This window comes from Coturnix japonica, chromosome 4 (assembly GCF_001577835.2).
Source record: "Coturnix japonica isolate 7356 chromosome 4, Coturnix japonica 2.1, whole genome shotgun sequence".
Taxonomy (NCBI): Eukaryota; Metazoa; Chordata; class Aves; order Galliformes; family Phasianidae; genus Coturnix; species Coturnix japonica.
The window spans coordinates 14,011,266-14,033,399 of NC_029519.1; the positions used below are offsets into that span (position 1 = coordinate 14,011,266).

General features: G+C 36.2%; 1 long non-coding RNA gene across 1 annotated transcript in view; it reads left to right on the top strand.

The window, feature by feature from the left end:
• The window catches only part of LOC107312894, a 332,012-nt gene that overhangs the window by 275,105 nt on the left and 34,773 nt on the right, over nucleotides 1–22,134 (top strand). The window lies entirely within an intron of this gene.

Here is a 22,134-nt window from a genome sequence, read left to right on the forward strand (position 1 = left end):
TGCAGCATCCGCTCAGTCATTCACTGACTGACTGTTGCGTATTTCATTTGTTCTGTAAAGTACTGCCGCTGGGGAAGAGAGCAAAGCAAAACAAAACCATTGCCACAGGTCAAACTTTGAGGAATCCAATTTTATCAACAGAAGTCTGGAATTCACAAGCTCTAATCTGATATTTTAAAGTCCCTAAGGTGAGCAGTGAAACAATCCAATAAAAGGGGCTTAAAAATGTAGGTCTTCATAGAATTTGCCTCTAGAACTGCTTTAAAACTTCAATATACCACTGGCTTAACCTATTAAAAATTGAATGAGTTAATTGATTTGGTGAATGGAGTTTCGTGTGGCTTTGTTATGGAAGATTTAATGTATTAGTACAAAACCTAAAGTAAAATAATGATAACTTAGTACTCCACTATGAGAAAGGCGGAAATATGAGTACATTAAGTGGGAACTTTGGAATATCTGTTTATTTGCCCTAAGTTTGACTTAGGGTTAGCCATGAGTAATTTACACTATTTACTACTTTATACTTTGTGTTATGGTATATTAGAAACATAAAAATGACCTTGCAACTGATACATCTGAAGTAGCTGATAACAGAAAAGCAGGGTAACCATTCAGAAAAGAGCTTCATGTTAAATGTTTCAAAATTTAATTAATTTTGAGCATGTAAACATCTTGAGTTCTGAAGCATAATAATAATAAAGTAAAATCTTTAAGTATACTTAAGTATACTTTTCATATTTTCAATTGATTCATTCCATTTGTTTACTGCTAAATTGAGGCAATAAATAGCTGTAGGACTTGTTCTTTTAAGTCTGTAAACTTGAAGTATGAAGTTTGGTCTGAAAGTATTGCCTCCTATTTATTTCCATGGTAATTACAACAGGTACAAGGAGCACAATAACACAGTTTGGAGCACAGAGTATTTTTCCAACATAGTTACCAGCACTAGCTCTACATTTTTGCCAGCAATGGACAAGAACCTGCTTGCTGGGCTCGTATCAATCTGCTTTTGTTTGGTCTCCATCAAAGTTCAGTTATCATCAGTGAATGTCAGTGGGATTGAGAATTACATTTTCTTCTCCAGTTCCACCCCTTTGCTTCATATGCATATCCATGTGAGACATCATTCTGTCAGACTGCCCCTTTGGGGCTATCTGTCTCATGGACACAAAATAGAATGGCCTCTATTGCTGTATCACCACCATTCACCACTGGTACTGTGGACCAAGATCATTAAATACAAGGCAATATTTTCAGGGCAGCCCAGAGATTATAGTAGTGCTTTCAAGACAGATGTTGCTATATTTATCATCTTTATTTTTAATTGATGGATAGTAACAGCTTTGTTTTTTAACTTATATATGTACATATCTTCGAATACAGTCTACACTAATGCTTTTTTTTTTTGTTTGTTTGTTTGTTTCCCCTGCTTAAGAACTGCTTCTTAAGAAATACTAATAATATGGAATTCTTGCACAACTTTTAGAATAGTGAAAATAACACTTAGGTTGTCTTACTTTAGCAAGTAGTTCAAGACTGGTGCAATTTCAGGTGACCATCAATGACTGCACAGTACTTAAGGTTAAATACTGTCTAAAGAAACTACCAAATCAGGCCACTGCTCCCTAGGCTTAGTTTTAGAACAGAGAGGCAGGGCCTGCACAAAATAATTTACTGAGTATTCTTCTAGGTTGTTCTGGTTGATGTTGTTAATCTTTTGTGATGGTGAGATTGCTTTTGGTTTGGGACACATGGGTCAGTGCATGGGTATCAATCAGACCCTCAATTGATGGTTGCTGTTGAACAAGGGTTGTATTAAAAGTATTTGAAAAGTAGTTGAAATGTAAAATAAACTTAGTGCTAAGAGAAAGAAAAAATATTCTCTGACTTTTCTCCAAAACCAGTTAATAACTTAAATCTCAAGGTGATTAAATAATTTCATTCAAGTCATGCTCATAGAGATACTTCATTCAGCCTTTGTGATAGTCTGACCCAGAAGTAATAACCCTGTAGAGAATTAAGTGTTAACTCTTGGTCCCATTTGTTTCAATCTGTTAAGTAGAGTGTACTGAATGCATTTGCACTAAAAATGCAATATAACCATTCTTTGTTAAGCACACATAGCAAAATAAAATATGTCAAGGAAATATTGGTTTGTATTTGACATATAGTGCATTCTTGTCTGCAAAATATCAGCTGCATAGGCACCTATGGAAAGAAGTAATGCTGGGTAGTAGCCAGTGTAGGATACAAGGCTGCAGTTTTGACAGTGAGCTCTGATTGTCGTTTGGTTTTATAAAAAGTGTTTTATAGATAACTAAATCTTAATAAATTAATGCAGAGAATTGCTGCCCTGTTTTTGAAAACTATGTGTATTACCCAACATATTGCTCTTCCCCCCAAAAAAAGTTAAGTACAGCATTAGGCTTTCATGTTTGTATGAATTATTGAAATTATATGGAAATATATATGCTAAGCATATTTTCCTAAGCACTGACTTTCCTAAAATGATTAAAACCAACCTTCAGAAAACTCTCCTGATGTTAACTTGATGCAATTGTTTCATGAAGGGCAGTGCTTCACTAAAATAGTTGTTTTTCTCAGTGATTGTAATAGCAATATGATTTCTAAACTGATGATGATATTAAACCTATACAATTTATCATTCTCTACCGACAGTCTTGGAAACATCACATTTTCAAACAGAACACTGCTTTTACCGGTTGTAGCTTTGCATGGAGTGCAACCATTTCTTTTTTTGTAGAACTTGTGTCTGACAAAAGGTCAAGTACCCCCTGATAAGGCATTTCAGTTTATATTCCTGAGCTAATTCTGACAGTTTATCTATTTTAAGTTGTATTCATTTATCTATTTATTTTTCTTCTTGATTTGTTGGCATTGTTCCCAGGTGTTTTTGCAATTAGGTTTAGGGGGGCATGTGGATATTGCACTCCTCCAGCTGGGATTTAAGGGGACATGTGTACTCCTGTTCCTGAGAGTAGCAGCTTGCCTCATTTGCAACTTAAAAAGCTAAAAATAGCAGGCACTCTAGACTTCCTGTGCCAAAGGCTTCCGTTTCACCTTCACTTATGTAATCTGATTGTTTGCTAAAGCAGGATGAAATGGTGTCTCCATCATGATAATTTTAGGTTCAGAGAAGTGATGCTTTGTTGTATTTTCTAAGTAATCTGTTGTAGTTACTGTTAAAACACATTGTTGTTTAAAGCATTTATGACAGCTACACAGAGGAAGCTGCCTTTTGCACTTGCGGAACTTTCCCTCTTGACCCTGGGTTTTCAAGACTTTATTTCATTCAGATGTAAAAGATAATGGCTCAGCATCAATATCGAAACTCTGTGCTGGGATGCTGGTGTAATTGACTTCAAGTTGTTAAAATTCACAGGATCATCAACATACCTTGCTTAATCAATTTTTCAGAAACACAGAATTGACAGTTTAATGAGAAAAGCTTTCCCAGGATCACAGTCCCCTCCTCCTCATTACAAAAGTCAGTTGTACATCAGAGAAGTGGTAAATCCTATTTGATTTCCCTTTCATGAAAGACTGAGCTGTCCCAGGTGTAACCTTTCTTTTTGCTGGATGAGGAGGACAAGAGCTAAAGTAATGAGATAATCAATAGCATTGTTTTGGTATTGTTCATCTTTCCATTCTTTTGGGTACATGATGCTTTTTCCTTAGCCTTTGCTCTGCCATGGCTCTGGCCTGCTGCTTTTTCCTGATGGAGCAAGCCACTGATCAAGGTCATGCAGATCCTTACTTTCAAACTTTTCTTTGGCTCTTCTCCCGTTGCCATTAGAATTAGCCTTAGCTCATCAACCTAGCTTTTAAACAATGCTGCAGAGATCATGGTTTAACGAACTGAGAAATGAATGCGTTGACCTTACAGATTTAAAGGGGGCTGGTGTGGTTTTGTTCATGGTTTCATTGGTCTTACTATACAATAACACCTTCAAGTAAATGTAGTTTTCCACAGCCGCACTGTCAGAGTTTAAGAATACTTTTCCATTAAGCATTCTCTTTTTAGAGCTCAAACATCTTAGAGCTGGTTAGCTGAGTGGTGTAACTTATTGGAGTTTTCTTATCAGGTCATCGAACTTTTAAGCCATGTAAAAGAAGGTGTGTTAGAATCCCACAGTAAAAGATTATGAAAATATTTGTATTTGAATATTACACAAATCTGAGGATTTCAGAGATCTGATTTTCTATGAAAGCACTTGAGCTCTCTTATATGAGGGGATTCTCTTGCCGCTGGAGGGAGGACAGTGAGAGGAGGAGGGAAATGAGGAAATCCAGGTCACCAGGAGAGCCAGCAAAGTAACTTGAAATTATCCTGCTGTGCTCATTTCACAGTCCTGGGCTCAGCTCCTCATCATGCATTCTTTTTCTTCTGAGATTGGTTAACAAAGTATCCCTTCTATCACAGTCATTTGAACATGTGTGTACCTATTCTCATGTGTGGCTTTTTATTTGTTGGACATTGCTGCCCATACTCATCTTTGAAAGTTTTTTACTGCATTCTGCATTACAGAATCTGACAGGGAAAGGATGTTGTGCTATTGAGTAAAGTGCCAACATTTTGGCATGAGTTTGAATTGAAGAAAATGGAAGGTTCAGGTAGATTGAACATATGGCAAAATGGTTTAGTTGCTTTTATCAGTTTTTGTCTTTTTTTGTTTTTAATAATTTCAGTGCAGCCTGCGTGTTCTCTCTGTAGGCTAACGCCTATGGTGGAATGGTTTCAGCAGTGCTGTATTCCATGTTTAGAAAAGTATGAAAATGCCTGATTTAATTCCATTAATTCAAATTGAAGTTCAGTAGAGTTTATGCTTTCTGGCATAGTGGTTTGATTCTGCACAAACTTTTCTTTTGCTTTCCTTCCTTATTCATGATGTGATTTGCATAATAATTCTTTAAAGTCTGGGCTGTGAATATTATCTCATTAACATAATTACCTAATTTCTTGTTTTGTGAATTACAATAGATAAGTAATAGTCTCAACTTATTATCACACTTTCTTCTGCGCTTTGCTCAATAAACAGATTAGATTTTTTTTTCCAAGGAGGGATTATTCAAATAAAAGAATTATGATACAACTCATTTAATCACATGAGAAACACCCAGGGGATTATGACTACAGGCTGCAGCATCCTTTTAGGCATCTACCTGCACCCTGCTCTTCATCAAGCAGCCTTCTTCATCGTAGTTGTATTGTATTTGGTCACCATGAGGCACATTAAACAACAGTTTTTTATCCTTTGGTTTCAAAAAATTAAACCCAGGTTATTAAAGGATTTTAGTCCCCAGGGAGACAAGTGTCAGGTATCAATGCTAGCTGGTATGTGGAAAAACTGTATGAATATCAGAAAACAGTTTAATTGCAGTTACAAGCTCATTTCCTGTAAATATTTAATGTCTCAGTTATTTGTATTGGCATAGATAATATTGGCACAGCTAATCTCCCAAAAATCCAGTAAAACAGCTTCTGTGTGTGGCATGTTTTGCATATCTGTTGATTGTCCTTCAAAGAGAAGAGATAATTTTCATCCTGGGAAGAGAATGATCAAAATCTCCTTAACAAAACTCTTAGACCAGAGAAGCTCTGAGATACGCCCTAACAGGAGTATCGTTACTGTGCTTACAATTGCTGGCTTCAAGTTTTTGTTTCCTCCATGCAGCAGGTTTTTGTGCCAGTCCCTTCACAGTTGAACTGGCTTAAGCCATCCAGCCACCTTTCATCCAAATCAATAATCTTCTACTTTATGTTGTTTATGACTGGGCTATTTTAGATATAAAATAAGTGATTTTGAGACAGGAAATGTTTTCTGTGATTTTTGTTTAACTGCTGTTAAACAAATGATAGGGCAGCGAAGCTATTGAATGCACTTGTGTAATATCCCCTGTTGATTAAAAGTAAACATGGAAGAAAACTCTTCTGAAAGCAGACTTTTTTTAGGCAAACGGTTTGCTCTGCAGCTCTGGTATGTACACGGAACAAAAGACAGGATGTCTTGGTGTTGGGCTTCTTCTGCGTGTGCCCAATGAGAAGACTGTATGAGGAGGGAAAGACTAGGCTACTCTAGGCTGTAGCACCTGCTGCTTTAATCAAAAGGGTGAAAAGAAAAGGCTGTAGACAAAAGCATGTAATTACTAATAGGTATTGGAGATAGAATGGGGAGTGAGTACAAGCGTGATGTTTTTAACTAATTTTTAGCTGATTTCTTCTGGAAGCATGAACTTACCAAGATGATGAGGAGTGCAGCAAACATCTCTCTAAAGTCTTCTTGAAAGATAAGACTGTGAAGGCTAATCTGGTAGACTGAGGACTGTGGTTTGCAATGCTGCAGTTTGCTGAATTTCTCCTAAAACTTACTTACATTTCATATGCAGACCGTAGCACACTTTGATATATCTAGGAAGGATTGTAGTAATGCAAGCTTTGGAATAACTTCTGTCACGATGGCTAGAAGAGGCTAGTAGGGAGGAGAGTGACATCTCCTCGTAAATGCCCCATTTTAGGAAGGTACCATCAGTGCTGCAAAACCTGGTATAAACACTTAAATATAGAGGTAGGATCCATGTACCTTTGTCCTAATATTTCTAAGAGTACATGTCTTAAGGTCATAGAACTTAGTGGAAAGATGCATTCTTTCTGCTGCATTAGAAGAAAAAAAAAAATCTATTTAGATTTTCAATCAAGATTTGTAAAATGACACCTTATACCTAAATAATATATTTATGTACATTGGGGTGATGTTTTTTAACACAGCAGCAATCCTTAGAGTGAAGGGACTTGTTTCAGGAACGTGTTGTTTTTATAGAGATGAGAAGAGAAATTATTACAGAATTCAACTGTGTTGACATGGAAGCTGTCCAAAGTCACCCTGGAAATCCTGGCTGTTTCTCAGATTTCAGTTCCTGTGTCTTTGTCCCAACCTAGAGGATGTCTGTCTTCTCCTGTTTTTTTCCTGCTGCAATTGCTATGAAGTGAAAGCTGTTATCTATCAGGTCATGTCAGAGACAATTTATTTTCATAAATTAAATAGATAATGGAATTTTAAAAAAAGGTCCCTGATCTATATATGTATTTAAACAGAAGCAAGGGCTACATTAGGAATATAACTTAAAGCAATTGTTTTACTGACCTTTCTCACAAATAAATGATCAATTTTAAGGGTGAAAGAGTAACCCTATAAAAATCTGCTTAAGGTCAATGGACTGTGTGTTTTTGAAAGCAGCAACTTTGAAGTTTGTTTTGTTTCATTTTTAATGTGTTTCTGCTATATTAACTTCTATTGTTGCTACAGGTTTTGTTTCAATTAAACCTAATTCTAGCATACTTTCTTATAGCTGTTAACACATTTGTTATGCTGGAAGCCAACATGAGTTTGAGCACTTGTCATTCAGAGAAAGCATGATTAGTAATACCTGACCTGAACACCATTTTGTATAATTATGTTATGTTGTTTTAAACAAAAGCATAGTAAATTTAAAGGTTCCTTTGTTCTTCCAGTGGTATTTCTGTGTTGCATGGAGTCTGGCAAAGTGTTTTTGTGTATAATCAAGACAAAGTAGCTGAGATGCAAACAGGCCTTCTCACAGATCTCTAACTTCAGTGGTCAGCTTCGGTGGCTTTGGCACAGAGTAAAGTCAGTGAGGTTGTAATTGTTGGACAGTGATTTCTCAAGCAGTTCTTTTTTTATTCCTGTAAGTTTATGGTATAGATACGGGTGATACAGAAATGGTTGATAAACTGACAATAAATAAATAAAAACAGTTTAAAATTGGCCAACAAAAGCAGTAAGTACCAATGTTGCTCATTCTTGTGTTTTCAAAGCATATTTTCTTCACTCTTTATTCTTTAGAAGTTGAATTAATCCAGCATTGCTCTTGTGCTTGAAGTGTGCTAAAGCAAAATTTAATTACTTCAGCATTGTTGCTCCATGTCAGTGTTGTGGAATGCTTGAACTTCGAGCCTGTAAGATGGTTTCTATCAGCCAATGCTTCATAGTGTTTTGTCCCTCACTCAGATACTGAACAATGACAAAAGAGTAGAAACCATAAAAGGTGATTTGGACGGCCACAGGGTGTTTGGTTTCCTGGGGACAAGAAGGAAGAGGTCAGTTGGATGTGAATAGGATGTTGGGAGGGGGCATGTAGAGAATGTCTGCATGCACTTTTTATGCCTTTTTGTTATGCTTTGGAGCTAAGTATTTTTGTAGAATATAGAATAATTGTTTAGCATGTAAGCAGATAGCTGTAAAAATAATCAAATCATCCAAAACCAATTATAAGTAATAACAAAGCAGCTAAGATAATCTTCAATTTTGCTTTTGAAATATTGCAAAGGAATTGTAATAATAGTGGAACAATAATAATATTTACAAATGCTGCTTTAATACTCTGTGTCTTTGAAATTTTACATTAAAATCAGTCTGAAACAGAGTTCTTAATTCTGCTTCATTTGTATTATCTCTTCATAGAATAAAGCAATAACTCCAGGCCCAAATTCTTACAACTAATTGATATTTTTTGCGTGCATGTTTTATAAATTTGCATCTCAGCCCCCCTTTTCATAAGGACAGATGCAACAAAAAGATAAATGACACATCAGCTCTAATCCATTGTGCATTGGTATTCCTTGACCATTTCTCTCTTGTTCCATACAAATCCACCCCTTCTTATATCAAATGTTTTAAACTACAAGGTTGATCCAGGCTCAATTCACAGGTTTTAACTTTCTTTTAAATAAAGAATCAAAGTGTTCATTACTAGTTTTCTCCATCTCTTAAACAATTTCCAGACCTGTTCACTTGTTTCTTTATTTTGGAAAGTGTGTGAATGGAGTCTTCTGTATGTTGATACCATCATTTTTAGTGTTTTGATTCTGCATTTGAGTGCAGAATAAATGGTAACAAGTAAATAATGAGTGGGGCTCTCAGGAGTGGTTCACAAGAGTTTGAATGCATACTCTCAGCTGAAGTGGCTTCAGTAGCTTTAAATACTGTAAATGATTCCACATTTACAAAATGTAGCCTATGCATTCAATTCAGTGCTTACACAAAGCAGGTTTTTTACTTACTCATAGCTCTAGAGAAGGTAACAGAAAGATGAAGAGACCTTGTGCAAAAAGCGGTGTAAGGAAAGACTGGCTTAAAACATTTTGCAGGGAAGGGTACATGCGATTTAGGAAGATGAAGTCTCTGTCTCCTGGAGCTGGAAGACAAAAGAAGGCTACTATTTTGTTTTTCAAATGGTTTAGTTTGTTAATGAATGATTTTGTGACTGAGCAAAGGCACAGACAGACAAAAGGGTAATTGTTCAATTTATTTTAAAGACCTTGTTTTTTAATACAGAGCTTAGAGCAATGAAGAAAAGGCACTGAAGCTAGCTTGTTATTACTTCTTGAAAGTGATGAACAATAAGCTCATTTAGCGCAGCATAAGTAGGCATTAGGAAGGAGAATAGTGCAGAGGACATTTTTTCATAAGTCAACAAAGCGATGTGATATAAGAATTTCTAGATATTAAATTAAAAAACAAAAAACAAAAAAAAACCACAATAGTTTTATTCTGTAACATAAGGATGTTCTTGTTTGGATTAAAAAAGCATTTTGCTTTTTTTTCAGTTACCGAACGCTATTTTAGTGCAGCAAGGCTGCTAACTTGAGTGAATCATGTCAGTTCAGGTGCTGGGGACGTAATCTCTACAGAATGTTACATCATAAGTTTGAAGTCTCTTTTGGTAAAATACTGGAAAAATAATTCAATTATAGTTTCAGTATTTTAAGTCATTTCACTTATTTCAGTATTTTAACTCGTTCTTTTCTTTTTTTCTTTTTTTTTTTTTTTCCTGTTCATTTACCTACGAAAGAATTCCTATTTGATTGTCTATCTTTTGAGAAATTGTCTTTAAGAAAAAATTCATACTGTCATTTTTGTGCTTATTGAAGATGGAAACATTCAATACTTGCATGTCCAGCGGTGTCCATAAACTACACTGCTTGAAAGATGGAGATTTCTGTATTAAAGTTGTTATAACTTATAAATATTAGATGAGAAGTTCTATAGACCATCACTCATTCACACACCAACAGAGGGCATTTTGATGCTAGGAACTCAATAAGGATATAGCATCTATATGCAGATAGCTAATAAACTGGCTCCACAAAATCTAAATTGAATGATAGCAGCTGACTTTTTACAGAGTGATCTTATGTTATGCCAGTGTCCTTTTGAGCACCCTTCTTATTTTGCAGACTTTTCAAGCATTGCATCAGGGAGCTGGATATATTAGCGCTTTGTCTATTCTAGCAGTGTTTGTAAATGAGGAAATCACGGTTTTCATAGCTTCTTTCCGAGGGAACTTGGTACAATGCAGAAATTTGCCCGTGGCAAAACAGATCTTCTATTGACCTTTTAACATTCAAATACTTGCAGTATTTTAGCTCTGTGCCGGAGCTTATGTGCCATTGAAAAAAAGAACAACAAAAAAAAGTTGCTCTGCCATCAGTGCCTTGCTCATTGGGTCCCGAGGGAGGTGGTTAGATGCTCAAACATGTTGACCTGTTTGTTCATTGCTTTCCTATAAAAAGATATGCATCTATGTAACAGATTTTCAGTACATAAACTTTTCCATTTTTGCTGAGAGCGCAAGTCTCTGTTTCTTCCTAGTTATTATCTTGCTCCTGGGAGCAGCTATACGAGCAGCAAATACGATGGTGTGATTCTCCATATGTATTTATTCATGAAGTGAATAGTGTATTTTAATATCTTTGAGTTGTAATTATAACAGTGGGTTTTGTCCCTTCTGTTTAACCTTGGAGAAATTTATAGATTATGTTTGTGTAGTGACAGATGCCAGGAAATATTCTTCGTAGAGAATGCATTTATGGAGCATTGCATTTACCAGTTAATAAATCTACCTATTCTGTGGCACATGAAGTAATCATTTGTTCAGACTCTTCCACTTGCAAACAGCAATGGAAAATGCTAATGCTTTTGTCTACTAATCGTGGTATGTTTTTGTTTCTATTATTATTGTCTTTTAGCCCCCACACTTTGGCACCTTCGTTATAGTTCAAAGGGTGTTTTCAGTGACTATGGAAAAAAAGTATTGAAGAGTCCATGTTCAAAGAAGTCAAAACAACTGCAGTAAAGAAAAACATCAATTACTATGATGATAGTATAAGTTGATCTTCCTGATGTTTTTGAAACTAGCTGCATCCCTATACTGCAAAGAAAAGTGAACAACAACAAAAGCTTAACAACATTTATGCTCCCTGAAAGTCATTTTGATCATGTAGGGATTTGGCTTGCTTTCAAGATTGTGACAAAGCATTTGCTTTTGTTTACACCTGTTTCAGTCTATCCGATATCCAGACTATAAAATGAAATACAGTATTGATAGTTGCATTAACAGTAAGAAAGAAAAATAAAAACTGATGTATTTCTTTAATCTTCTTTGGTCTATATCTGATTAAGTGGTATGGGTTTATGATAATGCTTTTAATAAGCAAAAGTCAGTTTGTCCAACTGGTTCCTTCTCTCATCAAGTTTAGGGATGTTGTTAATTTAAGAACAAGAATTGATATAGAAGGAGAACAATGGTTTCCACCAAGGTTATAAGGCTAGGATTGTTTTTTTTCCTGTGTCAGAAAGAAGAGATTTATACCTCTAAGGTCAAGGACCATAGATACACTGTTACTAGCCTCTGTTTTACCAAAGTAATTTTCTGGTAGAGTTGTGAGAAGAATGAAACAAATGGATTGGAGCAAACCTGAATTTTCCTGACAGGTGCAAATGCAGCATAGGAAAAGGGTTTATTGGTCTATGGTGGTGTGTCTCGAAGTTGTCCAGGATCAAAAAATAATAATTCAGGAAAGAGTGAAGGGGACAAAAAAGAGCACCCAGAGGAACTTCAGGAAGGGAATGTGCTCCATGGAGCAAAAAGTTTTGTTTGGCTAGTGAGAATGTTTTTCCTTCTTGCTGATAATTTAAAACGTGCATTTGCTGCACAACAGCAATTTTGACAAATGCACATCAACACTAATAAATTAAGAGGAGTTTGATACAAAGATTTAGGATAAATTTTTATTTATCCTAAACAAAAAGTTATTGCATGAAGGCAGATTTCACTCCACTTTGGAACACTGTACCAGAGTGCCATCAGACACTGCACTCAGCCTGATACTCTGTACTTCCGTGTGGCTGACCAGAAGCAGAAGTTAGATGCAGAAGTGAATCCTATATCTGTAGATTAGAAACAAATATCTTCTTTAATATGGGGGCGTCAGACACAATCTGAGGTGTGCCATTAGACTTCAACAGCTTGTGAACTTGAGAAGTCAAGTGCAGTGTAGGTATGTATATTTGCCTTCCACAGACTAAAGCTCAGCAAGTTTGTAAAACACTCATTAAGCATAGTGAAAGGAATTTAGAAGTACTAAATAGAAATTAAGCTGCTTTACTTATCTGTAATAAGATCATAGCAGTTTTCCTATAAATGTAGTTCTTCCTTCATTACTAAATTAGTTTTGCTATTATTTACCCACTATTTGCCCTTCGTTCAAACGTTAATAGGAATTATCTTTCTACTTGTCAGATTTAATTTATGCTTATTTAATTAGTGTTATTGTATCTTGCTAGATTTTAAATGTTGTAGTATATCTAGGGATCAATATTTTCAGCCCTATTTATTGCTTTAAGTTGTTAAAATAAACAAAGGAATTTTTTGATACTGTTATTTGATGGCAGAATTCTACTTATTTTATTTATATGCTTTTAAGTTGAATACTAATCATTATTTAAGTATGATTTCTCTGCATATTAGAAATAACTCTGACGCTCTAATGGGTGATGTTTTCAGTTACTACAGCATAGTTGTAGCTCAGTGTATTCTGCTTAAACTGAATTTATGCTGCAATTAAATCTGGACTTAAGCATTGAGTATCTAAATTTTCAGCCACTATTTGTGAGTGAACTGACTGAATTTACCTCTTTTAAGTAATCTCAATAAAGTAAGGTGGAAATTTTGTTTATTTTACCTTTTATGTCCATTTTATTCAATGGATAAGGCAGCCATCCTTGTAATTGAATTATGAATTTCATCCCATTTCCAAATGAAGTCTATTGCCGATTGCTAGAGCAACCTAAAGACTGCAAGATATAATGACTCACTTGAAACGGTTTGGATGTGGATTCCAATTGAGATAAGCAGCCAGCATTTCATATTTGAAGCTTATCTTGAATGCTCTGGGTCTGGAAAACTAAGCTGTTGTCAGGCTTTTTTAAAGGTTTCATGTTCCTCTGAAAATACATCTTCAGATCTCACTAAAAACCATAAATAAAGAAAAAGAGAAAAATTAATGGAGTAAATTGTAAAATCATATTTTTCATATCTCAGCAGGGTTTGTGAGGTGAAAATAAGCTTGAATTAATTCCCAGTCACTCATTCATAAGTATTAAAATTCAGGTTGAGTTGCTTGTACTCTCAACAGTTTTAGAAGGTAATAAACTTAGTGCAAAATGGAAGTATTTTTATTTACCATCTGAAAACTATGATACACTATAAAAGAAATTGTTCTAATACTTATGGGTTTATATTTTGTAAATATTTCACTAAGAGTTCAGCTTGGATTGAAGTATAATAAACGGGTATGTATCATGAATGAAAGTGGATACACTGGTTAGGATTACAGTTAACTATATAGCTGTAAATCAAGTATGATTACAGTATGTCAAAGTACAGAAGTTTTATACTAGTTTGTAAAGAGCTGGGACTGGATATTGAGATACATTCATACTGTTTTATAGATTTATGGAGTCTTTATGTGTCAATTAACATTCAACTAGCTCGCTATCTGAGTATATATAGTTAAATATACTGCATTCTTTGGTTTAGATTTATATATGAAAACTCTAAGCAGATGTGATTAATAAGTGCCATTCTTATTGATAATAGTTTAGGAAATGCAAGTCTCAGAGTCGATACATGCATTTATTCTATGAAAGCTAGGATGGAACTGCATATAGTGTTTATCGTAAATGCTCTATTAGACGAGGAATTTGTTTCCTATAGCTTTTTCCATTTTAATGTTGGAGAAGTCTGAAGACTACTTTAATGAATATCCGTAATTTGTATTAGTTAAATTTGCAGAACATATATTGTATTATCTGTAAATTAGGGTATGGTAAATTATTGTATTATCTGTAAATTAGGGTATGGTATATACCTAACAGCTGTGAACAGTTACCACATCACCAAGAAAAGATACTGGCAAAGGTTGGTGCACTGCCTACCACTACAGTGATCTCAGTTGCAAAATTGATATTTAATGTAGTTCAGAGATTCTGTATCTGTGTATATTGTCAGTTCCATAGCTCAGAATTGTTTTCTTCTTAGTTTCCTATGGCTCAAAGCTCTGAATTTCAAAGAGCTGAACTTCTCTGTAGCTTTATGCACCATAACATAAAGGTGTTTGTTTTCTGAATTGTAGGTAAGTGAGATTTGTGTAGGATGCTAGATAATGATAATGACTGTTCTGGATGCCCTAGCAGTATACAGTGCCATAGAGGGGTCTTCCTCCTGGCTGGCATGGGGGCAGGTGTGATTCCGCTTTATCTGGATTGGGTTTGGGATGAGTTGGGTCCTCTGGGTTTCTGTTCTCATAGAACTGAGGCTTCTGTTTTGCTGTGTAGTTCACCACAGAAAAAAAAAAAAAAAAAAAAAAGTCTGTTTTGAATTGAGAATACAGGGTGTCACAAATGGGTATAATTGGATCTCTAGCGGGATGACTAATCTTACTCTCCTTTTAAAGTATCTGTTACCTCATAAGGATGAAAGAATAAAAACAGGATAAAGCCCATAGCAAAACAAATTTTTTACCATCTGTTTGATTTATGTCTACTTTTAAACTGCCTGTATTTTAGAGAGAAATCTGTTTTCTGTCTTCAAAAAGATGAGATTCAACATCCCTCAGCAGCTAATTTTTAGCACTTAGAGGTTCCCTTGGGCTGCTGTCAGATACAACTTATTGCATAGGTACTTTTCACTAAACTCATTATAAAGTGATTAGCCTCCAGTAAGATAGTGCAGTGATACAGCCTGCTCACAGTGTATGCAGTTTTGCATCTGAAATCTGCATTGTTAATTTTTTTCAAATGCTGAACATTGGAAAGTCAAGGAACTTAGCTTAGGAATGACATCCTCTCTGTTAACACCCTGTAGCTGTTTAAGAATGATCATTTCTGAGGTGTATTTTTCAGTCACTGGATTATATTATGTGGTAAGAATGGTGATAAGCCATTGACCAACTGAAGTTATTAATGCTGAGTGTATTTCATTAGTTACTAGTCAAGCTTTTTTTGTTGCTTTTAGTTAAACAGCATGATTGTTTTGCAGGTAGAATGCTCCTGCGCTGATACCTAACCACATAAAGCAGTTTGCAGATATTATCTAGGCCAGGAAGGTTGTTGTCATGGGAGAGTAGGTCTAGTGTGAGTTCTCCAACTTTATCAAAAGCACCTACAAGTACAGTAACACCAGCTGTGCAGCCCAAACTCTTTCATTATATTCTTAAATGCAAATGCCACTGGTTTGTTTAATTAAAAGCAGCAATATTTCTGGAAATGTATAGTTCTTAGAAACTGGTAGTCTTCTTCAGGCTGTGTGAGAAACTGCAAGGGATTTTCCATCCCTATAGCCATGGACAGCCTATTCACTGTGGGACTAGGAGAAGCTGTTTCAATGTGAGATTTTGAGAAGATATCTGTATGGAGATATTACCCTTGTACTGTGAATATTGTCAAGAGTGGAATCATATCAGTGCTCTGTTGCTTGTGTATGGGAAGCTCTTGTGAAAGAGATGAAAGCAAGAGACATCAGGGAACAACCCTTCCAGGCGCAGGAAACAGCCTGTAGCGTCTGAAGTGTGTCCTATCTGGTACTGAAAGACACTGTCGTCCAGACTAGGAGAGGGGATTCTTTAGAAAAGTCTTGAAGATAGGATGGTAGAGTGAGGAGGAGCAGGGCCATAGCAAGTTGGGGATTAGGCTGTAAGGCCTGAGAGAGCATTTGTAGTTGGGCTTCTGCTAGCAAGGCAGCAACAGTTTGGCAGGTTTTTATTCTGTTTCCAGCTCAAGTCTACACTATACAGACTAAAAGCATAACCAATTAAGTTAAGACAGTATACATATCTTTGTTTGCTGGGGGGACAGGAGGAGCCCAAAACAGCATGTAAGGTTTTATAGAGGACTTCTGAATGTAAGGTCTTTCTAAAACTAAGGGGTAATTTTTTTCTTTCCTTCTGGAAAAAATAGTTTTTTGTCCTCTGCTTGTATTTGATCATGTGATTATAGATAATGCCTTCATGACAGTAAATCAATGAGGTCATATTTGTTTGCCTGGGGAATGAAAGTGCACAGCATTGGCAGCATGACTTGGGGAGCTGCAACTCTCCAAGCTTTCTTCATTTATGATTAACAAACAGGTGCTCTACTTGTTTCTCACTGTTTCACCACATTTATTCATAAGCTGCATGTACGAGTTCAAGCAGCTTCAATGATTATTCTTATTTGAATCCTTACCTTAGTGTTCCTTAATGCTGTCAAATGTTTTATCACTGAAAATGCAGTAAAAATTCCCTCAAAATGGTGGCACATTGAACAGAACCTAATTAGATTATTTGCAGAGCAGAAGAGAAGCTGAAATGTCAGTTCTGGCAGCTGAAAGGGTACAGGATCCTAGCCCAGGATTTCCTACAAGACAACTGTCTGAGAAGGCAGCTGTTTCAATAAACACGTTAAAAGTGAAGCATCCCTTTTGTTCCTTAAAATCCCTAATTAATTAGAGTGGAGTTATTGGAGTTTGGAAGTACTTCTAGTCCTACCACCCAACCACCTTGGGGCAAGCTCAAAACCAGAGTCTGAACAAATGGTAGGCAACTGCTCTGGAGTGCTTCCAAGTAAAGAAAGCATCGCACCTCAGAGTTCTCTGAGGGGAAAGAAAGCGCACAAATCAGAGGCAGAAAGTAACCACAGCTCCTGCTTTTATTAAATAGAGCCGATATGGACCTGTCCAGATAACAGGGCCTGCTATTTACAGTTGCCTCGTATGTCATCAGAAGCAGAGCCAAATTCGTAAAGCCAGCAGGGTGAATCATGAGAGGGAGAGACACATTTCTTCCCTGTGAAGTTAAATGGCCATGTTGTTGCTGTGTTCCATTTCTTTAGTTATTTGTAACAGGAGAAAGGAAGCCACCCGGGGTAGGAGTTGTGGGGTTTTGTTGTTTGGTTTTTTGCTTGGTTTTGTTTTGTGTTGTTTTTCCCACAACTCCAGTTAGTTTGTCTGGGAATGCTTTTGATGTGAGATCAGCTTTCTTGTCTTGACAGCTACTACTATATAAATGCATACACTTGCATTTCAAAGGCCATTTGCTGCTGCTGCTTGGTGTTCTACTTTTTCTCTATGAATCATCCCAAAACGGAGTTAAATACTGATGTTCTTAGTGCAGATTGTGACAAATGCCTAGTGAGTTAGTTTGTGAGTAAATGGGAAGACAATGCACCCTACTACATATGTTCATACCCTCCTTGATAAGTACAGCTGGTTTCAAGCTGAAACTCCAGGCTTTTATTTGCTGATTTGGTCAGTATTTGTCTTGACAACAAAAGAAATGGTTCTTCAGCTTTATAATAAAGCCTTTTTAGTGGAATGGAAGGAAGGCAGGTAGTAATACATTGCAGAGGAGAACTAGTCACTCAATATACATCACTAATGCTTTTTCAGTGTGAGTGACTGTGAGATCTCCAGTCTACCCATGTATCACGGAGCAGTGCCAACAGTCAGCACTGTGTGTTGTCAGAAAAATACTCTGCTTAATGCATCTCTTTGTCGTAAAGGGTTGCTGTCAGATGGTGTTTGTTTTTCTTTCTGAAATTATGAAGACTGAGGGTTTGCAGGATTTTCTTATTTCCTTTTTTTTCCTCCTATTTTATTTTTATTTTTATTATTATTTTTATTTTTATTATTTTATTATTATTATTTATTCCCCCCTTATGAGAGCACTTATCCTTTTCACACCAGCCAGAGTTCAGGGACAAAAGATCTTAAATTAAATGTTTATTTCTGGGCAGTGGTTCCCATGTGGTGCTGCTTGCAAATAATGATAATTACTGCAAAGACTAAAACAGGATTTATTATTTTTATTATTATTATTTGTATTGAAAATGCTCACATAGATTTTAACTTTCTGTTGTTCAAAACTGAACCTCAAATCTGCCTTATTTACAGGCTGTGATAAAATCTATTTTATTAGAAAATATAGCGCTCCCATTCCTACGAGTTGCGTTAACAAACATTCCTCGCTTTTTAAATGTTAGTTTTGGATCTCAAAGAACACAGTAATAATTACTATTTGAGCTATGAAGGAGAAAGAAACCTTTTCCGTCTTTGCATAGATTTCATAATTCTTTTATTTATTCATTTTTTCTAGCTAAATGAAGGTCAAATCATTTAATTTTGATTGGTGATGTTTGCAGTGTGATCATATCTAAAGAACGTGAGTGCCTTGAAGAAATTTAACTAGGTTGGTAGTTTTCATTTCTGAAGTTGTGTCACTTCAGGAGTAGGTTCTCTGATGTAGCTCCAACACTGTCCTCATTCAAGTAAATTTCAATTTACTGTTCTTTAAGAATATTTTGAGCAGCGTCTTAAGAAAGAAACACTAATATGCTGCTTTTTTTAAGGTTCTCCCGTAACATTTTAGAGACTTCACTTTTCCTCACCTACAGATTTCTATTTTGCTAGTTTATCTACGTCAGATGTTTTCACTGTCATGTGTATTTTAAGAAGTAAATTTGATTCCAGCATCACCTTTTTTCTTTGGATATATAGTAACCTTTTCATTCTTCTTTGGCATCTTCTGATTGTATTGGGAGCAAGTAAATGTTAGGATGACAGACAGTACTCTAAAAATAAGTGGAAGTTTTACAAAGAAAAAGTTACTAAAACCTTTAAAGCAAGTATGAACAGCTTCCTAGCTTGCCATTCTCCCAGTCTTGCCCTGAAGAACAGCTCGAGCTCATTCCACCTCTCAAGCTAGCTTCTGAAGTGTGGGCCATCTGTCTCCTTAGCTTTATATCATTAGTCATTTATTTCTATTCAGATAATTCCTAGCAGATGTCTCCCTTTTCAGACCATTTCTTCTAGGTCTTTAGCATAGAATAATAGTTATTCTTTAAGTTATCAAATCTTGGCACAGAGATATCTCTTTAAGCCTGAACAGTTTTAACAACTTAACATACGTTTTTGCTACATCTCTTCCCTGTTTCTATTGCCACAGAGAAAGTAAATATTTGTAGATTTTAAAATGTGAATTTCATTTTTAAGCTTTCACCCACTCTTGTCAATGTAATAGATCACAGCAACATCAGTCACATTTGAGCTAATGGAAATATTGCTACAAAACAATATTCCCCCTGAGGTGATTCTTCTTTTCCCTTGCTAAACTTTGGAAAGGCGAGGAAGAAATGGAGCTGCTGAAGCCTTTGGCTGACAGGGAGCTACTGGTTGGCACTCGGCACAGTGCTCTTCTGCCAGATCTATGCAAGGTTCTATGGCCTGTGCGGCCCAGTACAACCAGTACAGCATGCACAGCAAGCCCTTGGTGCTACCCTAGCTTCTGTACCTCTGTGTTGGTGAGCCTCTTTGGGGGACTCAGCAGAGGAAAAAGAAGGGAAGTAAAGCATCTTGAGAACAATCTGTTCTTTTATCAGAATTTTCATTTTAAACTGCAGCTGCTTAGCTTTCTAATGTGGAAGTTGATAAGGGAAAAACAGCTTAATGCTGCTTTTTTTTCTTTCTACCCTTCAATTAAATCCTTCTTCAAGGAAGGCTGCTCAGTCCAAACTTCTTTCTTTTAAACCACGTTTTTCCCTGTGAAATAAATCACCTACTTCAGTGAGTCACTATGACCTGTTTCACTTCCATATCAGGATCAACTGCTATTGTCACAGTGCAGTGTTTCAAATATTGGCAGCCTTTAACTTGCTTGTGAGTCTAAGCCATATGAAACTTCACGTTTCACGTGATTTGGTGTGAAATCAGAAACATGTTGCGATAACAAAAATATGTTTAATCATGCACTTTAGGAAACCTCTTGAGGAAGCAAAAATAAATCTGTGCTTTTCTGGTATTGTTTTAAAGTTCGTTGTGAAATAAGTCATCATCAAACTTCATAATGTTAAATGTAATTATTTATTTACTGTGAAGTTGCATTTTAGTCATAAATGTCATTGCTTGCACGCAAAAATTTGACATTGTATTTATTTACTGAAAGAAAATAAGAAAGATCTCAGCTGTGAGTTTTGATTCAAGGCTTTTAATCAGAAGCTTTGTAATGCCCCACTCTTCCACATTCATACATGTGTGACATTTGTCTCACTGCCAGAATGTGAAAATCAGACCATGAGTTTAGGGTGACAAATTCCAATAAGCTCAGCCCAATTTCTTATCTTTTAAATAAGCAGAAATTCATGCAAATATTCTTGTTACATTTTTAGATATATTTCCTTGCTTTTAGTGCTATATCTAAAAAGAAGAAGAATGTGTCTGTTTCTTGGAGCGAGGAACGCACCGGGGGCATTAATTGTACCCCCTATGCTTGCTGGGCTCACTTATTGGCACCACAAGCCCCAACCCTGAGTTCTGCAGGAGGTGGAGAGACTGTCACAGCTCCAAACATGGTCTCAGGGCACTGTCTGGCACCATCCCCTTCCTTGCAGGGTGCAGCAGGGCCATATGGTCTGGCTGGTGGCAGTACGACTTGCTCCAGTCACCAGTCCCCTGCAGAAGAGAGTACTTCATTCTGATGCCACTTAAGTGGCAAAAATTTTGAGTCCTGACCTAAATAAATCAAAGGTTATCCTAATTGGTTACACCTAATTGGAGTTTGAGGCCTTTTTTTAGAGCTAGAAAATATTCCCACCAGAACAGGAAAACTTATTTCTGTTTATAATTTACTCCACAAATTTGTTTATTAACAATTCTTGGCATTTCTTTCATCTTTGTATGAATTTCTGCTCAAGAGCAAGGGAAGTATATCTTTGTTCTCAGGAAAGATAAGTTGAAAAGTTACTTCGAGTTTTACTTTGAAGCATGCAATGCTATAACTGATATGTGATGAATAATTTAAGCAAACATTTGATGCAAATGTTTCTAGAAATAATCTCGGAACTTTAGAGGTTGTAAGTAAAACCAATTTAAAGATTAAACTTGATGCATCTTACAATTCTAATTTTGTATACACACAAAAGTAGGACAAAATAGTATTCTGGAGCATATGGGAATGGAACAAACAGCACAGGTGTTCGTGTGGTTGATTCATTTGTGAGTAAAAAAAGGCAGAACTTAAATATCTTACTCTGGCTTGCATATATATACCATTACCAGAGTATAAGCGTCTTCAGGTTTTCAAGGTGATATTTTGAAAAGAGCTATCTGGTTTAGTAAGCGCACATCATATTGGCAGTTTGAATGCATGTAACTGTGTAATTTATTTCTCTGTATGCTGCAACATCCAAAGTCCTTGATCTACATGCTTGTTTAAAATATAGACATTTTTTTTTCTGCTGATTGCAGGGCAGTCATGTAGTTGGAGCTGGTGTTCACCAGACACAATGCCAGATATCATAGGATCTATAAGTCTTTTGCTTTTCTTCAGGAATTTGTCTTAGTACGTTGCTTTTTCCTCTTGATTGTCCAGCTATTTCAACCCACCATTGCTTAGTATCTTTTGTGCTTCAGGATACAGTCTGTATGTGCAAATAATCACAAAACTGGTATTTCACTCTGGTGGGAAAAAATCCTTGCGTTATTTCTCACCCCCAGGTGAGGATTCAGAACAGAGCTGCCAAGGGGTCTTCCATTCTCAAAGCACCATGCTTCAGGTTGCCCAGGTACTGCTGGCACAGGGCACATGCTACTCAGTGCTTCATGAAACCACCTTGGGCACAAATCTGAGCATGGGACACACACACACACATACGCATATTCCTAATTGCATGGCTTGCCTATAGGCTGTCGGAATAGCAACACGAATCCACAGGTATCTGC